We start from the raw sequence: 21120 nt of genomic DNA, 5'->3' as shown, positions 1-21120 counted from the left end.
AATAAGTTTGATCTTATAAATAAAATAAATAAATGGAAATAATTTAACTTTCCCTGGAAGCATAGAATCGCGCTTGCTCCCTTACTCACCATGAACATATATAAGCCTCAAACAATAAAATACAATTTAGAAATAACAATCACACAATATCACATTATTATTATTTTTATAAAAATAAACTATGTACAATGTTTGTATACATAATCCAAAACTCAGTACGACTCGCAAATCACCCACAACAAACAACACAAAACAGACCTTATTGGGAAAATATATGCGAAACAGTCACCATAAACCCACATGATCGAAACAGTGCAATCAATAATCAAATTAAGTTACCCAGTAAACAAAAGGACCCGAAATACACGTTGCAACAAAAATCAGAAAGAAACCAAATGTGCATTGTATAATAATTCGCACAACACCCAGGGAAATTTAACTCAGAGAGTTACTGGGCCGGATTGTTGCTAATGGCGCACCCGCGGTACGAAACGGACGCAAGCAGAGCAGAGTTGTGATGCACAATGACTTTTTTGTCACGTACAATTTAGGCATCAAACTAACCTTGAGCTCTTGCGTAGATACCACTACACCAACTCAGAATTCAAAAACCAACTTGCTCGTATAGATCGTGATATGATGAGACGTTGTTCTTGCTGCTTTGATGTGATGCGCGTTCGATCATCGGCGAGGAAGAAGGCGAATCTGGTATGAAGATAGTTTTGAATGGTTAAGGTATTGTTGTGTCATTGTCGAAGATGACAGACGGTGTGGAGCAGTTGTGAACGACGTTGATGATGGGTCAACGATGAAGGCATGGTTGTGAGTTTGTTGAGGTGAAAGGATTTGGGATAGTTGGTGGAGCGTGACGGTCGTGAGAGAATGTCGGAGGAGTGGATTTGTGATAACGCGAAAACGTATCGTATTTTTGGCCATATATACACTGCTTTTTACTCGATTAACATTACTTATTGCAAAGTATTTTATGTTTGTTCGCATGTATTCATCGATTAAAAGATTTACCACAAGAAAAATGGGAAATAGCAAAAAGGAAAGAAAAAGGCAAGAAAAGAAAAGAAAATTAACCATCCAATGGGATAATGGGCCACCAAAGCACATGGGCTTGTGGCGCCCATACCCAAAGGATGTGGTGCCCGTCACATTGGGCCACAAGGGAGGTGACGCCCGCCACCAGCCCTTGAAAAGTTGGGTGGCAGTTGCTACAAAAGTGGCGCTCGCCACTCATCATGGATTTAGGGTTGTGGCAACCGCCACAACCAAGTCTCCCCATTATTCCTACTTTGTCGCCCCCTTTTTAGCCACGGTTTCCACCACTCTTTCTATATTTGAGGAACATGGATTGGATATAAAAAGAAGACCAATTAGATACGCAACTCTCTCTCTTTTTCCAGTTTTTAGTTTACGCTTACTTTTTGTTCTGCTTTATTTTTATTTTAGTTTTCTAGGCAGTTTCTTACCATTGTATAAGTGATAGTTTCTCCACATTGGGGACTATTATGGTTTATTATTTTTTCGCATTTGGGATTCAATTGTAAGAGGTATTCATTGCCAAAGCCTGCCAGAATTATTTAATCGAAGATTCAAGATTCAATTCCAGTTCTTAAATTGCAATCCAGGTTTATTATTGTTTACTGTTTTATTTATTTATGCCTTACTGTATGTTTAATTCCCCAATTGCGATATCTGTCACTGGATCTATGTCCGGCTAAACCCTTAGGGATCGGTATGTAAAGACAGTCAAAACGACTGGATTCAATAAATAATTGGTGTTATTATTTATTAAAACTTATTTTTCCGGTTTTAGTGTCTTAATTTATTCAAATTGTTTTTCGTACGAGAGTACAAAACAAACTAAGGTTACGATCAATAAAAACGATAGTTTGAGATTTTAACCAGATAGCTGAAACTAGGCATTGATCCTAAATACAGAGAGAGCGCTTTAGGATTAATTAGACTTTATCTATATTAAAAAAGTACTTTTAAATTCAAAATGAGACCGCGAGAGCCAAGAATTATGGTTTAGGAGTATGGTCGAAGTCAATAAAATGAGAGTGTGAGGCAAAGTCCTTTCTATAAATAATTTCTACTAAAGAATATTTTAACCAATAAGATTACACCAACTATCTATCGAATCCCCAAGGTTTGATGTATTACATACCGATATCCCCTATATCATATATCTTTATTTTTATTAATATTTTATTCTATTATATAGTTATTTCTCTTCATCCCTCAAATCTTAGAACAATCATTCGCCTTAGATTTACATAGTAACCTCAGACCATGATACGTTCGATTATTAGTCCTTGTGGGTTCGATAATCTTTAAGACTACGCGATAGGACTGTGCACTTGCAATCACGATTCACATAGACTTATCAAAGTCGTGATCAAGTTTTGGGCGCCGTTGTCGGGGACTAATTTAGTCGATATCGTAACTCTAGCGTTACCCAGTATAGACTAAGGCAACAATTCTTTTTCCCTTTCTACATCTGTCGAGTGTATGCCAAGTACTCACTCTCAAGGCGAGACATTAAAGCTACAACCCGACGAACACGAGCGTTATCTTAGGTTAGAACGCCGGATACAAGACTTGATACGGGATCATCGTATCAAGCTAAATCTTCCTGACCTTAACATTCCTACTTTTGCATCAGTTGTTCAACCAGAGATGGCCGAACAAGTGCAAAACCGTCCTCTTAAGTATTATGCAATCCCTTCACAGGATGAACCTCATAATAGCATTGCTGCCCCCGCGATCGAAGCCAACAATTTCGAACTAAAACCCTCACTATTGTCAGTCGTACAGCAAAACCAGTTTTCAGGTAGTCCCACGGAGGACCCGAACCTACACTTGTCAGTATTTTTGCAATACGCAGACACGGTGAAAGCTAATGGTGTCAGCTCAGAAGCTATAAGACTCCGTCTTTTCCCATTTTCATTAAGAGATAGAGCTAGAGCTTGGCTCCAATCTCTACCATCCAACACTGTCACTACGTCGAAAGAGTTGAAGAAAGTCTTCTTAGCCCAATACTTCCCACCTAACAAGGCGACTATGCTAAGAGCCCAAATAAACGGGTTTAAACAAAAGGATAATGAATCACTTTTTGAAGCTTGGGAGAGATACAAAGACATGATGAGGCCATGTCCACATCACGGTCTAGAAGAATGGCTGATAATCCACACTTTTTATAACGGTCTCTTGTACAATACAAGATTGACAATAGACGCCTCCGCAGGTGGCGTATTGATGGATAAACCATAAAACAAGGCCTATCAACTAATTGAAAGTATGACCCAAAATCATTACCAATGGGGAAGCGAAAGAACCTCTATAGAAAAACCTCAACCGTAGGGCGGCATGTACGAATTAAGCAGTCTTGACCATGTCAACGCCAAGGTAGATGCCCTGACTCAAAAGATAGACAACTTGACCATAACACAAACATCTATCGTGGCTGCCGTAGCACCAAACTGCGAGATATGCGGAGTTCAAGGGAAAACTGCCCCAGAATGTCAACTCTTGATAGGAACTTCCACATACCAGGTGAACTATGCTCAAAGAAACCCCTACTCAAATACCTATAACCCAGGTTGGAAGAACCATCCTAACTTCTCATACAAAAACAATAATGCATTGTATGCACCTAATCAAGCACCCGCTGTACCACCAGGATATCAAAAAGCTGCCACAAATACTCAAAATGCTCCTAGGAAATCAAACTTAGAAATAATGATGGAAAACTTTATAGCTACCTAAGCCCAAACAAATAAAGATTTCTTAAATCAAAACATACACACTAGTGAGCAAATCAAGCAGTTAGAAACCAAGGTAGACGCATTAGCCACCCACAACAAAATGTTGGAAACACAAATCTCACTAGTGGCTCAACAACAAGCACCTATTGCTGCTCCTGCAGGCACATTTCCTGGACAGCCGCAACCAAACCCGAAAGGTCATGCAAATGCTATTATACTACGAAGTGGGACAGAACTAGACGGGCCGACCAATCCTAGAACTCAAAACCCATCCATGCATCAAGACCCGGGTAAGGTAACTAAGAAGGAAGACGAACAAGAGGAAGATAAAAACGAAGAGGCCGTAGAGAAAGAAGAACCATATGTGCCTCCACCACCATATAAACCCCATATCCCTTATCCTCAAAGACTTGTTAAATCTAAAAGTGTAGGGCAATTTAAAAAATTCGTAGAGCTTCTAAAATAGTTGAATATCACAATACCCTTTACAGAAGCCATAACTCATATGCCCTCATATGCTAAGTTTCTCAAAGAAATCTTATCTAACAAGAAGAAGATAGAGGATAACGAAACAATTATACTTACTGCTGAGTCTAGCGCCATAATATAAAACAATATGCCTCCTAAGCTGAAAGACCCATGTAGTTTCTCCATACCCTGCGTAATCGGAAAGTTTGTCATTGATGATCGAGAAAATAACAAGTGTACTATTTTTCCTTTTATAGTAATAATGGGGAAATTCCCCGAATGTCGATCTCAAGGACTGCAAGTCAATATTGAGTTTAAATTATCATTCAATTAAACAAAAATTATACATTTGGTTTTTAGGTGTAAGAACATAATAATAAAAGTAAAGGCAAAGAAGAATGAAAATAAGGGTTTATAGAGAAAAAGGAACAATGCCAGGGAAGGTGTATGATTTATCCCTGTAACAACTCTTAGTCACTATTGCATCAACAAATATCAATTACTACCAGTTCTTAAGGGTATTTTCTCCCATGTCCTTGGTGAGAAAACCTTTAATCAATCTACCCTAATTTATATGTCCATAGCCAATTAGGGTGAAGTTAAGCTTTATAATATCAAGAATACTCTGGTTCATACAGGGTATCCCTAGTCCTAGGTGATATCTACTGTAGAGTAACCTTATGAAAACCTTATCAATGGCAGTCCAGCCTAATTGATAACCACAAATCAATATCGATTGGTCCGAAAGAGAAAGCAATAAATACATCAAAAGGTTTTCGTAAAAACAATATTATAAATGCAAATGTAAACTCAAATTCATTACAAGTCTAAATCAGGGACACCCTCCTAGCATTGAGGGGTTTAGCTACTCATATTGTTTAAAACAAATGCAAGATAAAAATTACACATTACAAGTAATTGGGTGACTTTGATCTTCAATCGCTCCCGCTCATGAAAACCTTCAGCTCTCTGAATGCCTTGATCTCTGTAATACTTGATTGCTGCACAATATTGTATTTTGCCGTATTCCAAGATGATTTTTCCTTTGGCAGAAGGCCCTCTTTTATAGTGAAAATTCCAAGCAGCAGTTGGACATGTCCAAAAATATCTCTGAAAAAGCCCGACGAACAAAAGCCCGAGAAAACTGAATTTTTGGGTTTGGGCTGACACGCCCGTGTCAGCCTACTGTCCTGGCTGACACACCCCTGGCATGGGTGACACGGTTGCTTGAGGTTCCTGACACGGCCCGTGTCAGCTGACACAGGTGGCCGTCTCAGGCCTCCTGTACCAGGGTTTTCTGCTCCTCTACTTGCCAGAATCTTGCATTGTCTCGTTCTGAGTTTCCTGGTTCTTCTATCTGGACCTATCGGACAAAAACACAGCTATCCCACGCATAAAATCACTAAAATATAAGTAAAACATAACAATGGTTAAAAATTCTTAAATATAATGACGGAAGTAAAACTAACTCGAAATGTATCATAAATGCTTGCACAGTGTTTCAAAAGCCTCTGTTTCGTGTCGGATCAGTAACGAAAACTTAATGCAAATGGTGACTGATCACAACCCCAAACTTAGCTCATTGCTTGTCCCAAGTAATGTTTTAGACACATTGTCACTCCCCATAATTCTTTATGTTTCCCACCACTGCTGAGATCATTCGCTAACGTCTTCCCTTTTCCTTCCACAAGTCCTGCTTTTTCTTTGTAAGTCTTCATTTGCACTTCCACTTTAAAGCATTGTTTCATCTGTCAGCTTATATCACATTCTCACCAATTCTCTCAGGGTTAACTGTTTTCACTCATAATTCAGAGTATGAAATATCAACTCGCAAGTTTGAATAGTCTCTCTTTACCTATCACCTACACACAATACACACACTTTTGAGGTCTTTCAGGTTGTAACTTGGCTTGGGTTAGGCTATGGATTATTCAAACAAAAATGGTAAACAAGTGGGTTTTTGGTTCAGAGTCGATGCTACATACGGTGTTTGTTTCTTTTATTTGCTCAGTTTTCTTTTCTTATTTTTTTCTTCATCGAATGCCCTTTTTCGTGCTTCTTTTTTACTCTTTGAGTTATAAATTTTTCTCTTTTTTTTCTTTCTTTCTCTCGATTCATCATTTTTTTTCCTTTTTGTTCTCGAACTTTCTTGGGCTTTGGGAGCTTTTGGTATTTTTACCCCAAACTTAGCTTTTCAACACAATTTGAATGCATTAACATGACTCTGAATAGGGTAAGGAAGTGTTTTGGCCAAGGGGTACATTTATGGGGTTTAAACAAACAAATGGATACAGGCACAAATCGGGTTAACGAGGGATATAATTATTCAGGATGGCTAGAAAGGCTCGGGGTTAATTTCAAACAATGTGCCTCAGTGTGTGTATCATGCAATGACAGTCCCAGAGAATCTACACAAATTTAGAGTGATAAAGACAAACCTCAATGTCGCTCATGATGATCAATGTGTTTGGCTTTTTATGACTCATCCTGTTTGGTTTAGCTTTGACAGGATCCATAATACTCTTTAGCCTGGTGTGATTTCTTCCTTACTTCGGAATGTACAGGATACTTATGTCGGTTAAGCTGTATATGTTGTGTCCGATCTTACTTTCAACTATGTCAACTTTCTGGGGAGATCCTTCACAAAAAGCAATGGTGAATAGCGTGATCCTTTCATCCACTCTCAATCGTGATCATTATTGTTTCCAACCTATCAACACAGACTTGACACACTCACATCATAATGTACCTTCAAACATGTAGCGGGGTATTCGTTACCTTATGGTTTATTGACTAAACCAAAAGTAAATCATACAATTCGAGTCGCCACCGCACTTCTATTTATCCAAAGGAAAGGTTAGAAAGCGAACAAAAACCGAGAAGTTTTATCAAATCAAAAACTAATAAAAATGTTAGAGATCTGGGTAAGGGGGTTGGTTATGCAATGGGAAGGTTTTAAGCATCCAAAACATCCTTAGTACTCTAAGGGAGCCCTTTTTACAAATGTTGTAAGGTAGGTTGGTATTTGTGAAAATATTTGTGCAAACATGATTGGGGAGATGAGAAAAGAATATACAATTTATTTACAATTTTGTGTTTGAATGGATAAACCCATTGCCTACGTACCATCTCAAAAAGGTAGGATCAAAACCTCGTAGTTCGGGGTAAATATCTCAAAATAAGTTGGTGAATTGATTGGTCAAAAGCCTTAAGGTCTTTTGTTATCAAAGGGAGAAAACTCAACCTAAAACCACAAATCCACCATGTGAGGAGAGCTTCAACATGCTAGTGAGGGGTTAACCCTATAATAAGCATGGAAGACTTATAGTCCATCACTAAGGATACATGTGAGTATTATATCAACCTCTAGGATAACTCAAACCTAATAGCTAATGTTTATGAAAAGCTTTAACACAAATGGTCATTGGAACCACAAAATGGTTTGAGTGAATTGGATTTACAAATGAAAAGTATTCACAAAATAAGGTCAAAGTTGACTTAAGATTCAATTCAAAATAAGTGTTATGAAAAGAGTTTGAAAAAATCAAAGGCATAGTGCCTAGGTTTCTATATTTTAAAGCATTGTTAATGTTTGCACAAAAGTTTGGCTTGGGTTAGAGTGGATAGGAGAAGAGAATGGCTAGATCCTAAACATGCAAAGATGAGGGAAGAGAAATAAAACCACTTGGAGTTCTCTTTTTGAGATCATAAAGATGGTCCAAGTTGCTCCTTTCCTTTGGATTTAGCAAGCAATAAGCAATTAACTCAAGCAATCAAGCAAATATTCAATCAAGCTCCTAGGAATCTTCCAATTGGCTTTTGTATCTCTTATCTTGGATGTCCATGACAATGGTTCTTCTAATTGGCTCAAGTTTAGGATCCCTATCACACAAGAACACACAAATCAAAAAGTTCCACAATGCAAATAAAAGAATGGACAAGAGTGAGTTTAGAATTAGGGTCCTTTCAATTCATCTTTAAGATTAAGCATTCTAAAGGCATGAGACCTAGTTGCTCTTCAACAATTTTAGCATTCTAAAGGCATGAGGCCTAGTTTCTCTTCAAACTCCATTTAGCATAGGTAAGGTCCTAAATCTAATTCCTTTCTCCATTTGCATTAGGTTCACACAAACAAAAACAAAACAAGCACAAGGCAATAGTATATACACAATAATGTGCTCAAGTGAGCAAAAGGCAAATTGCATAAGCATAAACATGAGCTCAAGTGAGCAAAAGACAAAGACAAATGAATTAATGAGCAAGAAATTAAATTGCATTAAAGTAAATTGCAAGAATTAAATACTTGAATTAAAAGTTAGTGATTGGTAGTTAGTGTTAGTGTGCCATAAGGCAATTTAGCGTTATTTTAAGCAATCGTAAGTGGACTAATGTAGTAGTCACACCTATCTGAGGCCGGTCAATAAAACTATAGGCAACAAACACAAGTTAGAGACCATGACTAGTAAGCCAAGCTCCTACAACTTGCCATGCCAAAAGAAAAGAAGAATGATCTTGTATGGATTTGGGTTTTTTGCTTGACCAAGAAGCAACCTATGTCTAATGCAAAGCAATTCACTTGATCTTTGATCAAGATGAATTTGATTTGGATCAAAGAAGGTTAAGCCCCTCATATGTCAAGGCTAACCACCAATCATTAACTCATTGATCAAAAAGAAAAAAGAAGAAGAAGAAGAAGAAGAAATGGAATGTACATAATTGAAATTCAAACAACATAACCAACACACATTGATCAAGCATGAATGGAATCAACATCAATCAATGGTGAACAGAAGTGAGATGAAGCTTAAAAGTCAAGAAACAATAAAAAATATTTTTGGTAATTTTTGGAATTAAAATAATACTTGAATTAAAATAAACAAATAAAGATCAAACTTCAAATCCAATTCAAATCAACTTAGAAAAGTCCAATTGGATCATCATAAGTTCAACATGGTCAAACAAGGTTTGACAAAATTTTCCATCATTTTTTGAAAACAGAAACTAATTTTAAACAATTAAAAAATGAAGAAAAATAACATAATTGAACTAAAATCTCAAATAAATCTCAAATCAACTAAGAAATTGATGAGAATATTTTTCAAAGATTCATCATCATTCAAAGATGTTAAGAAAATATTTTTTTGGCATTTTTGAATATTGGAAAGTATTTTAAATGAATTAAAAACAATCAGAAATGAAATAATTCACAAAAAATATTAAATAGAATCACAAAAATAATTAAAAATCATTTTTAGAAACTAGAATTTAAGAGAATTTTTTTGCAATTGGTCCCATATTTTTGTGATTCCAAATAAAGAAGTTATGAATTTTTAAAATAAAATGGAATTAAAGAAAATAAAATGAAATTCAGAAAATTGAAAAAAACAAAGAGCATCTGATCAAGGTTCATTAAATGACGTGGCTGATCAGAAGGTTGTATAGCGCGCGCTCATGGTGATCCAAAGTCAGCAGCGAAACATGAAGCATTAAATGAAGTCAATACAATGCATGGCCAAGATTAGATCTGAGGATGTGAATCCAAGGGCCATGAACTCAGCCATGTGGGGTCGGTGGTGGAAACCACCGTCTTCTCCGGTGAGCTTCACTGTTCCGGCCATAATTACAGGTTTTCAAACCTTCATTAAAATGCACGATCCATACATCATTGGAAAGCTGGGGTGATGTACATCACCCCTGTACCCTTGGTTTCCACTCAAGATCTCTATAGAGAGAGAGAAATTTGAGATGGAAAATTATGGTGTTCAAACTGAACTTACTCAATTCACAAAATTAAAAGCATAAACCAATTGCCTCTCACATGAGGACTTTAGAGGTACCAACCAATGCAAGAAATGTTCAATATTAAGAGAGATTCGAATCAAAACAGTTTGAATAACAATCTTTGATGTGCGGCTTTTCAAGGCTAGATCCACTCCAATTCTTTGATGCAGCTTGGTCTTGAGGTAATAAAGAAGCTAGGCTAAGGAATTGAAGTTCAAAGATCAACCAATGAAGTTGAAAATCGAACTTGAAAAATGGAGAGAAAAATCAAAATTCCTTTGAGTGAGGGTTTGGATTTCACTTATGCAGAATTTCAGGCGCCATTAGGTTGAATTTTGAAGTGAATGAAGCCTTCTATTTATAGGCAAGGCTGATGCAAGCAAGGGAATACTCGTGTGTGCATGAGCTTGGGTCCTCCATGCATAGGCCTGTTCAGGCGCATGGGAGGCCTAAAAGCAACTGGTTTTGCATGTTGAAGTCACATGGATCAGGTTTGGACGTGCAGATAGCCATGCAATGGAGTGTGCAAGAAGATTAATCATGTTATGCATAATTGGAACCAAAACTTCTCCTCTTCGAAAATGCCACTTGCAAAATTGAAACATAGGCATGTGGGTAATGGTTGGAAAGGCCGTGACATAAGGAACAAATGTTATGTTGAACAAAAATACATTTGGAATTGGGAAAATATTGAAAACTGGCCATGAAGTTCAATGTACAAAACATGTATATGGAAATTTTGCCAAAATTGGCCAACTTCAAGCCCTTATGTTTCAATGATTCAAGACTGCAATGACAAAACCTTCAACATCAAAGTTGTAGATATTTTCAAGACAATCAATTTGGACTTACATTTTGCATCATTTGGATTTTTTATGAGAAAGTTATGGGCACTTGAAGTTGGACTTTTTCACATTTCAATGACTTTGGTCCAAAGTGACCTATAATGTTTTGTATTATCACATGTATTTATTTTAGGATTATGAAATTTTGTCCAACATAAAAATTTCAGTAGACATCTTAAAATTTCCAATGCATTTGGTACCACCTAAAAATAATGAAAAATGAAGGAGTTAGGTCCTTGGGAAGTTGACCCAAAATTAGGGTTTCAGTCAAAATGACCTATAATGTTTTGAATTGAATGATGACCTTCCAAGTTTCAAATAAATTTTCAGTGAACATGAAAGTTGTTCATATGGTTCTCAAGAACATGTTTTAGCTTGGGGTGATTTTCATTTGACAAACACATCAAAAGTTAGGTCTCAGTGGATTTCAAAATAGTCAGATGAATTGACTGATCAACTTCTCAAGTCCAAACTTACAAACTTGATGAATAAATGATTGAGGACACTCACATAAGCTCAAATATGCATAAAATGATGAATGAAAGAACTTCCCTTGATTGTATTTGATCATGGGCTGAGGTTGCTTCATGAGCAAGGCACAGTCAATGCACAGTTGAATTAGGGTTTCCTTGGGAAACACTCCTCAAGCCCTTTGGTTTATCTTGATCAAATTGACAAATTGAGATACTTGGGAGGCATATATGATGATTTAGAGCTTTGTGAACTATTGTCATGCTTGCTTTCATCTTCATTTGGCCACTTCAATGGGCATAGGAGCCTCCTAGGAGCCTTGGATCACATGATTGCTCAAGCTTCAAAACAAACAAAGTTAGTGACATATTTTTGTGTTTTTGGTTAGTAAACAAAATAAGAAAAGCAATAATATACAATTCAAGCATGCTTGGTGGTCTCAAATCAACTCACACAAGTCCTAACCCAAGGGTTAAGGAGCCAAGATGCTATGATCCTTGAGGCAAATGCAAATGAGCAATGATATGATGCCATGAGGGATCTTAGGGTCAAAATTAGGGTCTTACAGATGCCCCTATTTAAGGTCATTCTAGCGGGAGATATGAAGGTTAAAATCTTCGTCTCGACGAGGTAGAATGGGCTTAAATAATAACAAAGAGACGAATTTTGGTCCCTAAGAGACCTCATGATGCAAATGTATGTATGCAAAAGTTAATACTCTGTGGGGATATGTGTCCACAAAGGAAAAAGAAATTAGGAGAAACTGAGAATCCATATGAGTAATACACTCATAAATGGGACAGAGACTCTGGGGACTATATTGGGGAATAAAGGGGATAAAGTGCGTGAGCAGGTCACGACTTAAAACTTGTTGGGCGACACGAAGGGATTCCATGAAAATAAATCAATGGAAAGACTCGAGCTGATGCAAACATGCATGTATTGGGGAATACGCCAATACAACAAAACTATCCACAACAGATACTTCGGATAAAAATCCGGACTCAGATGGGGATGTCCACAAAGGGTCCCAGCCGAGGAAGCAACAAATGAGGTATTACCGGTTACTAGGTAATAGGCTCAAAGAGACATGTGTTCAAGACACTGGTATAAGGGTGAGAGAACAACACGCTCGGGGAGAAAGAATATCTAAGACCGGTATAAGGGTGAGAGATATCAATCATCCAAAAACATCCGAGGAAGACCTAAAAAAAATATTTCAACTCAGGAAGATCTGACTCCACAGGGGACAAAAAGTCATAATAGGGAGCAGAAGGGAAGGAACACCAGGGATACCGGTTACTAGGCATATAATAGGTGACCAACCAAGCGTGAATTGGGGAATATTTCCAAGACACTCATCATCCAAAAGGAGGGCTGAAAAAGCAAACTCGATTACAGGATGGACATTCGATTCCATAAGGAAATACAAATCTTACTCAACTGGGGAAGAAAAAGACTTCGACTAAAGAGTGCATGAGATATATTATCTATTACCGTCAGAATGTAGATAACATACTCGCATGGAAGATTATCCACAACCGGTTACTGGGTTAATAAAGGATAAATCGACCGAAAAGAAAAGACCTCGGGATATCGGCTACTGGGTATAAAATGATGACCAGTCAAGGGGAGAGACAATCATTACCAAACAAGGGTAAATGAAAGATGACTCGCTGGGGATACATTGACAAAAGCAATGATCCGGGAGATATATCACCGGTTACTGGGAGATATACTCAAAACTGAAGGAATATCGATACCGAATATTGGATAAAGATAACCAACAAAGAGGGGATTACATCTATCGGTTACTGGGTAGAAAACCACATAAGGGAGTAACCGTCATCGGTTAGGATGAATAAAATCAAGGATTAACTCTACAAGGGACAAAATGGGGTTTACAACTACCGGTTACTGGGTAGAAAACTAGAGAAATAGGACTTACAACTACCGGTTACTGGGTAGAAGGCCACAACATCCGCTGGGGAGAGAATGATCAATCACTATTTACTGGGTAATTGATCACCTGGTCCCTAGGGAAGTGCAGGGGAAAATAACAAGAAAGGAGTCAGTCTAGGGACAAACTAGAGAGACGCAATGAAACAAGACTCAACCCAATGAGGATATAACTCAGGGGAGTAATTCCATTCCAATACATGTTTTGGGAGGAAGCTGAAACTAAAAATCATCCACGAGGACATAACTCAGTGGGGAATATGGAAGAAACAGATAGACACTTTCTGCCTATGGGGCTGACTCTATATGGAGAGATCAGACACAAACATCTGCTTGGGGAAATATGTATCACCAAATAGCATGGGATAACAAACAAAAATATATGGCAAATAATGCAACATGAATATCTGAATGTTATAATTATGCATGTATATGCGTGGTTTATGTATGATCAATGCTGAAAAATAGACATATCTAACACAAACAAGTCCAAGAATCAATGGACAGACATCCGGTACTACATCCCAAAAGAGAAAGCCAACCCCACAGGAGAAATCCAATCTGGTGGGGGAAACAAATACCAGGAAACCAATCACTACTAAGGATCAAGCGAAGTCGCTGCCAGGGACAAAGATCACTGCTAGGGGAACAAGCAGGATCACCGAGGATCAAAGACCGCTGTTGGGAATAGGCAAAGGAGCACAACCACCGAAGCTGGGGATCTTCCAACAGTACGTAGAGACAAGGATAAGATTAGTCAGAGAAGAAATCTACTGGGGGATCTTATCAGGGGGTGATGTGGAATTCTGTGGGGAACAACCACTAAACAGAAGCACATCAAACAATCATTCACTTCTAACCATGGAAGGAATATCTCTGCTACGGAGCCAGCACCAAACACTCCGCTGGGGAAGAAGACAACACGTCCTCCTCGAAGTTCCAAAGCCAAACTAGGATCAGAAAGAGCCTTAGCTGGGGGGGAACTACACGGATAAGATTCCATCGTAGAAGAAACTCTATTGGGGAATTTATCGGGACAAGATATGAAACTCTGTGGGGAACAACCACCAAACAAAAGTTCCAATAACCATCACAATTCCTCGTATTGATGGAGAAACAATCTCTGCCGAGGAAAAGAGAAACAACGCTCCACTAGATATAGAAAATAAACATTTTCATCACCCGCTCTGCTAGGAGGACAAAACCATCCGAGAAGGAGAAAGTAACAACAATCAGACTCCGATCAGGCAGCTCCACTGGAAAAAATGCTGATGACTGAACCGGGGATGGTCTGTAGGCGATCAGCTGGAGATAACCTGCTGGTGACCAAACTGGGAAGTCTAATGTGAACAACCCTGTTGAGGATGAACGGGAAGCAAACCCTGCTGGAGATCAACATAGGCGAATCCACAGGGGATAAGCTACAAACCAACTTGTTGAAAAATCCATCTTATGCTGGGATTTCCTGCTCATTATGCGAGGGATTTCCAATATGAATGAGGGAAGACCAACTTCTCCGAAAAGATAGCATATCCATTTATCAATCTATAAGGGATTTTAGGTCAATCCACACAAGGGATGACAGCCATATAATTGATAACATAAATGCTAGATCCAGACTCACTAGGGAGCTAGAAGACTGAGACCAAACTCCAGACTCTCTGGGGATTTGGTGGTGTGTTACCTTCCTGCGCTCACGGAGGAGGCAACCTGAAAGATGATGAAGAGGATACAAGGAAATTCTAGGAATATGAACAAATGTTTTACCCTTTTGGAGATCATACTATCCTTGGGAGAGCACTAAAGATTTCCCAATTATCCTTTTCAGTCTTTGTGAATGTTCACTTTGTTTAAAAATAGTTTATAAAAACTTTATTTGTTTAAAACAATGACATTTATCAGTTAAAACATGCAAACATTTGTTGAACAGAAACAAATAAGAGTGCAAAGAATTGGATAAAGGCTCAAATTTATTTGATGGAATGGTAGTCTGCAAATGGCAAGACTCCATGAATCTTTACAAATTTGAAATTGGTGATATATATTGGAAAAGGGCTACATTAAACATAATGACCATTTCTCCACCAACTCTGAATCCAATGTATTTGAAGCTTCAGTTGACGATGACTGAGCGAGAATCTTTGACAGATGACGGCTTGAAAAACAAAGTCTTGTCAGGATGCAGTTACTTGCCAAATCCCTAATTTTTGCCTAGATTGCCCCAGGGTGGGGTGCTCAATCTAGCGGGATATATATATTCATTTTTTTTCAGGTCTCTAACTTTTGCCTGGATCGTCCTTTCGGGTTTTCAATCCACCAAGACGCTCATTTTTGCCTAAGTCGCCCTTTCGGGTTTTCAACTTAGCGAGCTATTCTGTTTTTATTTTAGGCGAAGTATTTGTTGACTGCATCTGAATTCACAGGACGAGTGAAATCCTCCCCATCCATAGTTGTATCGAATTATTTATTAATAATAAAAGGCTTTTTCTTTATTATGTTTGTTTAATGAAGTCCCAAGAATAGCTAGTCCGTTTAATGTATCAAGTATGACTTAATCATGAGATCACATTAAACATAAGGACACTATTCTTAAAGTATCCGTAGTCGAGCTTTATTGTAAAGTGGGATAACATTAAAGCATGAAGACTATTACGTTTATAGACTGATGATCACATCTTATGGATCATGGATAAGGAGTTATCAAGTCTTAAACATAGGTATGAATATTAAGAGTAATATTTATACTGGATTGACCCGCTATGAGAATACTATATAGAATGTTATGCAAAGTGTCATAAGTTATTCTCATGGTGATAATGGTGTATACCACCCTTCGACCTGAAACCACTGTGGACCCTAGATGTAGAGTCGAGTGCCTTATTGCTGATCAAACGTTGTCCGTAACTGGATGACTATAAAGACTGTTGATGGGTACTCCACGAAGCATGCTAAGGGACATGAGTGACCTAGATAGAATTTTCCCATCCTACGTAACATGATAAATGTCTATGGGCCCAATATTGAACTGGACAAGGATGACACGGTCTATGTCTTGTGTTCAATATAGACATAAGGGTGTAGCACCTCAAATTTGCACCTATCATTGTACATACATTTTCATATTAGGTCATAGCATATCATGATCCATTGCATAGCATTTGCATTGTCCCTCAGTTGCCTCAAGAGCAAGCAATCAAGAATTAGGTCAAACTAATCTCCTGATCAGTCAACCAAGCAAGCAAAGGAATTTCTCATTGAACCAAGGCCTTGGGGTTTTGTCCAACAAGTTCACATGGCTTGGAGGTCCATTTGAAGTATTTTGGTCAAGGGTTGAAGACTTGGAGATCATCAGTTCATACACAGACAGTCAAAAACCCTAAAAAAGTCAACTGTCAGTCAAAGCAGTGGATGGTGGTCATTCTTGTGGAATTTGGGCCCCATGATCAATAATCAAGAGTTCATACAACTTGGGACATCATTTGAAGTCAAGTTCTCAAGGAATTAGGGTTTGGAAGTCATCAGTCAATGCACAATCAGTCAGAAACCCTAAAAGTCAACTGTTGGTCAACTGTCCATTTAATCAGTGATTTGATGATTGGAATTGGTTTGTGAGAGTTCATTCATGTCCAAATAGTCATCATATATCATGCCAAACACCATCATGGAAGAATTTGAAGCCAGATCAGAAATTTCCCAAAACGGAAACTGGGCCTGTAACTGAAACTTACCAGAAATGGAAAGTTTTGATCCTCAAACTTACATCATGATACAAGCCTCAAATGAATTTTTGCCCAACATGAAAGTTGAAGATCTTGTTCTCCCATTTCCAAAAAGTCCTAGAACTCTTAATTCCCATGTGTGGTTGGCAAGTTATGATCGAATCGATTTCAGAAAATCTTGAACTTCAAAGGGCCATATCTCCCAAACCGTTTGGCCAACTTTGGTGGGGTTTTTTCCTACAAGTCACATTTGATCCCCTCTTTCCAAAAATATAAATTTCATGAGCCAAAACTTCACCAATCAAAATGGCATATTTTGACCTTTTTCATTTAAATGCAAGTTTGACCAAGAGTTGACTTTTTGATATAAACACTTTTTTCACATTTGGCCAATTGGAACAGCTCAAAAAAGTCATTTAAAAGGTGTTTGCAAGCTCAATTATGCAGTACATGAAGCCATTCTTTAACTTGTTTGAAATTTGGATGAAAGTACAAGTTCACCATACCACTCCATGCTATCCACCATACCATGATTTGTACTCACCAAAACAGAGTTTTTGGAGGCCATTCTCTGTCAATTGAACACATCTTAGCAACCTAAAATCTCAGAAAAGAAGCCATGCTTGCTCACTTGAATTTTGGGACAAAAGGACAAAAGCAACCACATCCATCCATACCTCCACACTTTACTTTGTACTATGACAGCAGAAATGAAGTTGCAGCCATCACAACCAACACACACATGCCCAAATGTTCACTCTCTCACTTGGCATGGACCTCCACTAAAAACTGCAAGGTATTGTTTGAAATAGAAGCAACACTCAACAGCATATGGTAGGGGTGTACTTCCTGTCATGAAACAAGTAGTAGCAGGATGGCAGCATCACAAAAAAGAAACACTTGCCTTGCATTTTAAAAAAAAAGAACAACCATACCTCTAGGAACCAGATATCACATAGCAGGTTTTAGGGGATAAAAGATTTTTCTGTCATTTTGAAGGCAAGGGGGCTGCATAACAGGAAAAACTTCATGCTGTAGAAAAGGACCTTTGGCCATTTGACCAAAAAGGCTGTCAAAAACTTCCAAGACTAAACCCTGCAGCATCCAACAAAACCAACATAACCAATCAAAGCTGCCCTCACCTTATTTTTTTTGATTTCCCATTTTCCTGTCCAAACATAACATAACCTAAGCCTTGCCAAAACCAAAAGGAGATGTCCAATAGCATGGCATAGCTTGAGAACAGCATATTAGACACTTTATTTTTCTGCATCAAAACCAGGAGAAAGAACCACACTGCAGCAAAAAGCAAAGGGCCTAACTAATCTTCAAACCTGCACTCACCCTTGGCTGTGGCATTTTCAAAAGACAGAAGCAGCAGTAGACCAAAGACCTTCACTTTTTGCAACCTCATCCTTGCTTGCTATTGGCCTTTCATCTTGGCTGTCATAACAAAAGAACAAAAAACCAAGTAACCCTGCCATGAAAAAACCAGTAGAATTTCACTGAAACATTGGTACACACCCTTGGCATTTTCTTCCAAAAAACCTGTCATAACATCCAACAGAAAAAGAACCATGGGACTCACTCATTCAAAAGCTGACTGGAGCATTGCTTCAAAACAGTAAAAACTTCAAAAAAAACCTAGACTTGGCCATTTCCATTTTCTTTCTGCAAACCAAGCCTAGCCTTGCAACATGTTTTCATCATCCATACACAACACTTCCTGCAGCTTACCACAACCAACTTAACCTTGCCTTGCCTTCCACATGTTCCTCACCATGTTGCTGTCAAAGGAAGCTCAACATTGCAGCCAACATAATAGCATCACCAACCTTTTTTTGGGCCAAGGCAAATTGATTGTGCAACCTCATTCATTCAAAACTGACCTCACTGTTAAAACTCACAGGGAACCAAACTGCATTGCTTTTTCAAACCTTGCTTGACTTCACCTCCAAACACACCTCACTTGCATTTTTGCCAAGGAGAAAATCTGTCACAGAACCAACATTGCCTTGCCACCAAAACAACATACCAGGTCATGATTTCCTGCCACAGAAGTAGCAGACCAACAAAAACCCCTCCCACTTGCATCTACCAAAAATAAAAACCAACTTCATACACTCTCTCAAACCACCTTGCCTTGCATCCCTAAAAAGCTCTGTCCAAACCTCAAAGGTACTGAGCCTTGCAATTTGTTTTCCAACATCCATTCACCATTTTCCTGTCAACAATGGAACCAATGACAGCAACATAACATCTTGCACATTAGAACTCCACACCCTCAAAAACTCACTTCTTGCACTTTTTAAAAACTGTCCTAAAACTCAGAGAACAAAGCCTTGCCTAGTTTTGACCATTCATCCATCACTTCCTGTCAGGTAAAACCTTGCTAGCAGCCAGAAGCACATAGAAGCAAGCCTTGGCTCTCATTCACTCAAAACCTCACTTTGCTTGCCTCTTCAAAACAACCAGTCAAAAATTTCTAAAAGAACCAAGCCTGGCTTTTGTTGGAACACCACCCAAACTGCATTGTGAACCATTGCAATCACTTTCTTTCCACCTGTAGAAGCTCCTTCCAGTACTGTTTTCAAGAGAGCATTAACCATGGCAATCAAAGTTTGAGCTCATTCCAAGCATCCACAGGCCAAGGCATCTCCATCATATATCAAGGCATAGCTAAAGGGCAACTGTTCCACTTCAATAACACCAAACAACATCAAGAACACAACTGCCCTTCCCAATTTGGTAAATTTTCGACCTCTCTATTTTGTCAAACTGATGCATGCTTAATGTAGATCTTTTGATGCTGATTTCATGGATGGTCTTAGTTTTAAGATTGGTCAAGTAAGGGTTGAGATATTTTGAAATGAACATTGATGATCCAAACTTGTCTTACTCATTTCTCTTTGCCTAGCTCGAATTATTGAAAACCAATGTTAGGATGTTATTGTGTGTTGTTTGATGTTTACAATGGTGTAATCAATTGACACTTTTTGGGAGAAATTGAGAAATTCGATTTTGGTGATGAACATAAACCCTAGTTTCCCAATTTGCATTTTTCAGATTTTCTTTCCATTTCACGTGTGCATGGTTCTTCATTCTTCCAACAGCCAATGAAATTATTTCAAATTCTGGGCCAAAACGACTGTGTTTGGTTTAGTGGCTTCAAATATTACCAAATGCCATTTTCTCAAATATTAATTCAATTAATTTCACATTCAAATCACCAATCTTGCAAAAATCATAAAAGCTTCAATTTTAATCCAAATTCAATGGGATTTTTTGTGTTGTGCTCATCATGATCTCTACTTTTTTATCATTATTTTTCCAGAATTTTTGGATGGGTGGTTTTTTAAATGGCCTTAGGGTTTGTGACATGTGACCAAATTTTATGCACTTTGCCAAATCAATTGTGAAATGATGTGAATGTATCCCATGGTTCCCAAATTTTTTGTGCTCAAACTAGACACACTCATGGTGATTTTGGTATAGAGTTCGTGAATTTATCATTTGTGGTTGGTGAGTTATGATTTTTTGAATTAAGGTGTGACAATTTGTGTCACACCATTGATGTCCAACTTCATGATTTTCATTGCCATGCTTCTTGACCTCCAAATGATCTGATTTTTTGCATGAACCTACTTTTGTATGTCTAGTTGACTTGTGAATTTTCTTGGATTTATTTGAACTATTTTCCATTTGTTTGAGATTTTTCCTCCCTGCCTAGTCAAATGTTGACTTTGTGTGACACATGTTCCCATTTCATTTGTGAAATTCTCATACTTTATTAGATGGACATGCAATTTTGCATGAGATAACTAGACATCCTCATATTTGCCATGGTTTTGATCCCACTCATTTATCATACACCATTCTTGACTTATGATTTTTCTAAGTTGATGCATGTTTGGTTGGCTTCATTGAGCATGTTCAAAATTGCTTTGACTTTCTGATTTTCATTGACTGCCTTCCACTTGTCCAAATGGGATGAAATTTGACATGCTTACCATGCTAAGTGTTAGGTTTGATCATGATTTATTTGATGATTTTTGGAAAATGTTTAGATTGCTTTTGATGCAAGTCTTTCTGTTGACT

General features: G+C 38.0%; 1 non-coding gene and 1 pseudogene across 1 annotated transcript; one reads left to right on the top strand and one right to left on the bottom strand.

Annotated features, from left to right (window-relative positions):
* Window positions 1-2523: 2523 nt before the first annotated feature.
* Window positions 2524-21120, top strand: part of LOC127121943 (DExH-box ATP-dependent RNA helicase DExH9-like) — a 54871-nt pseudogene continuing 36274 nt past the window's right edge.
* On the bottom strand, window positions 3076-3182 carry LOC127124987 (small nucleolar RNA R71). The gene has a single exon (XR_007804456.1). It is a non-coding gene; the product is annotated as a small nucleolar RNA R71 (small nucleolar RNA).

This window comes from Lathyrus oleraceus, chromosome 2, assembly GCF_024323335.1.
Source record: "Lathyrus oleraceus cultivar Zhongwan6 chromosome 2, CAAS_Psat_ZW6_1.0, whole genome shotgun sequence".
Classification (NCBI taxonomy): domain Eukaryota; kingdom Viridiplantae; phylum Streptophyta; class Magnoliopsida; order Fabales; family Fabaceae; genus Lathyrus; species Lathyrus oleraceus.
Note: the sequence above shows the minus strand (reverse complement) of the source record. Positions and strands in the feature narration are given on the sequence as shown.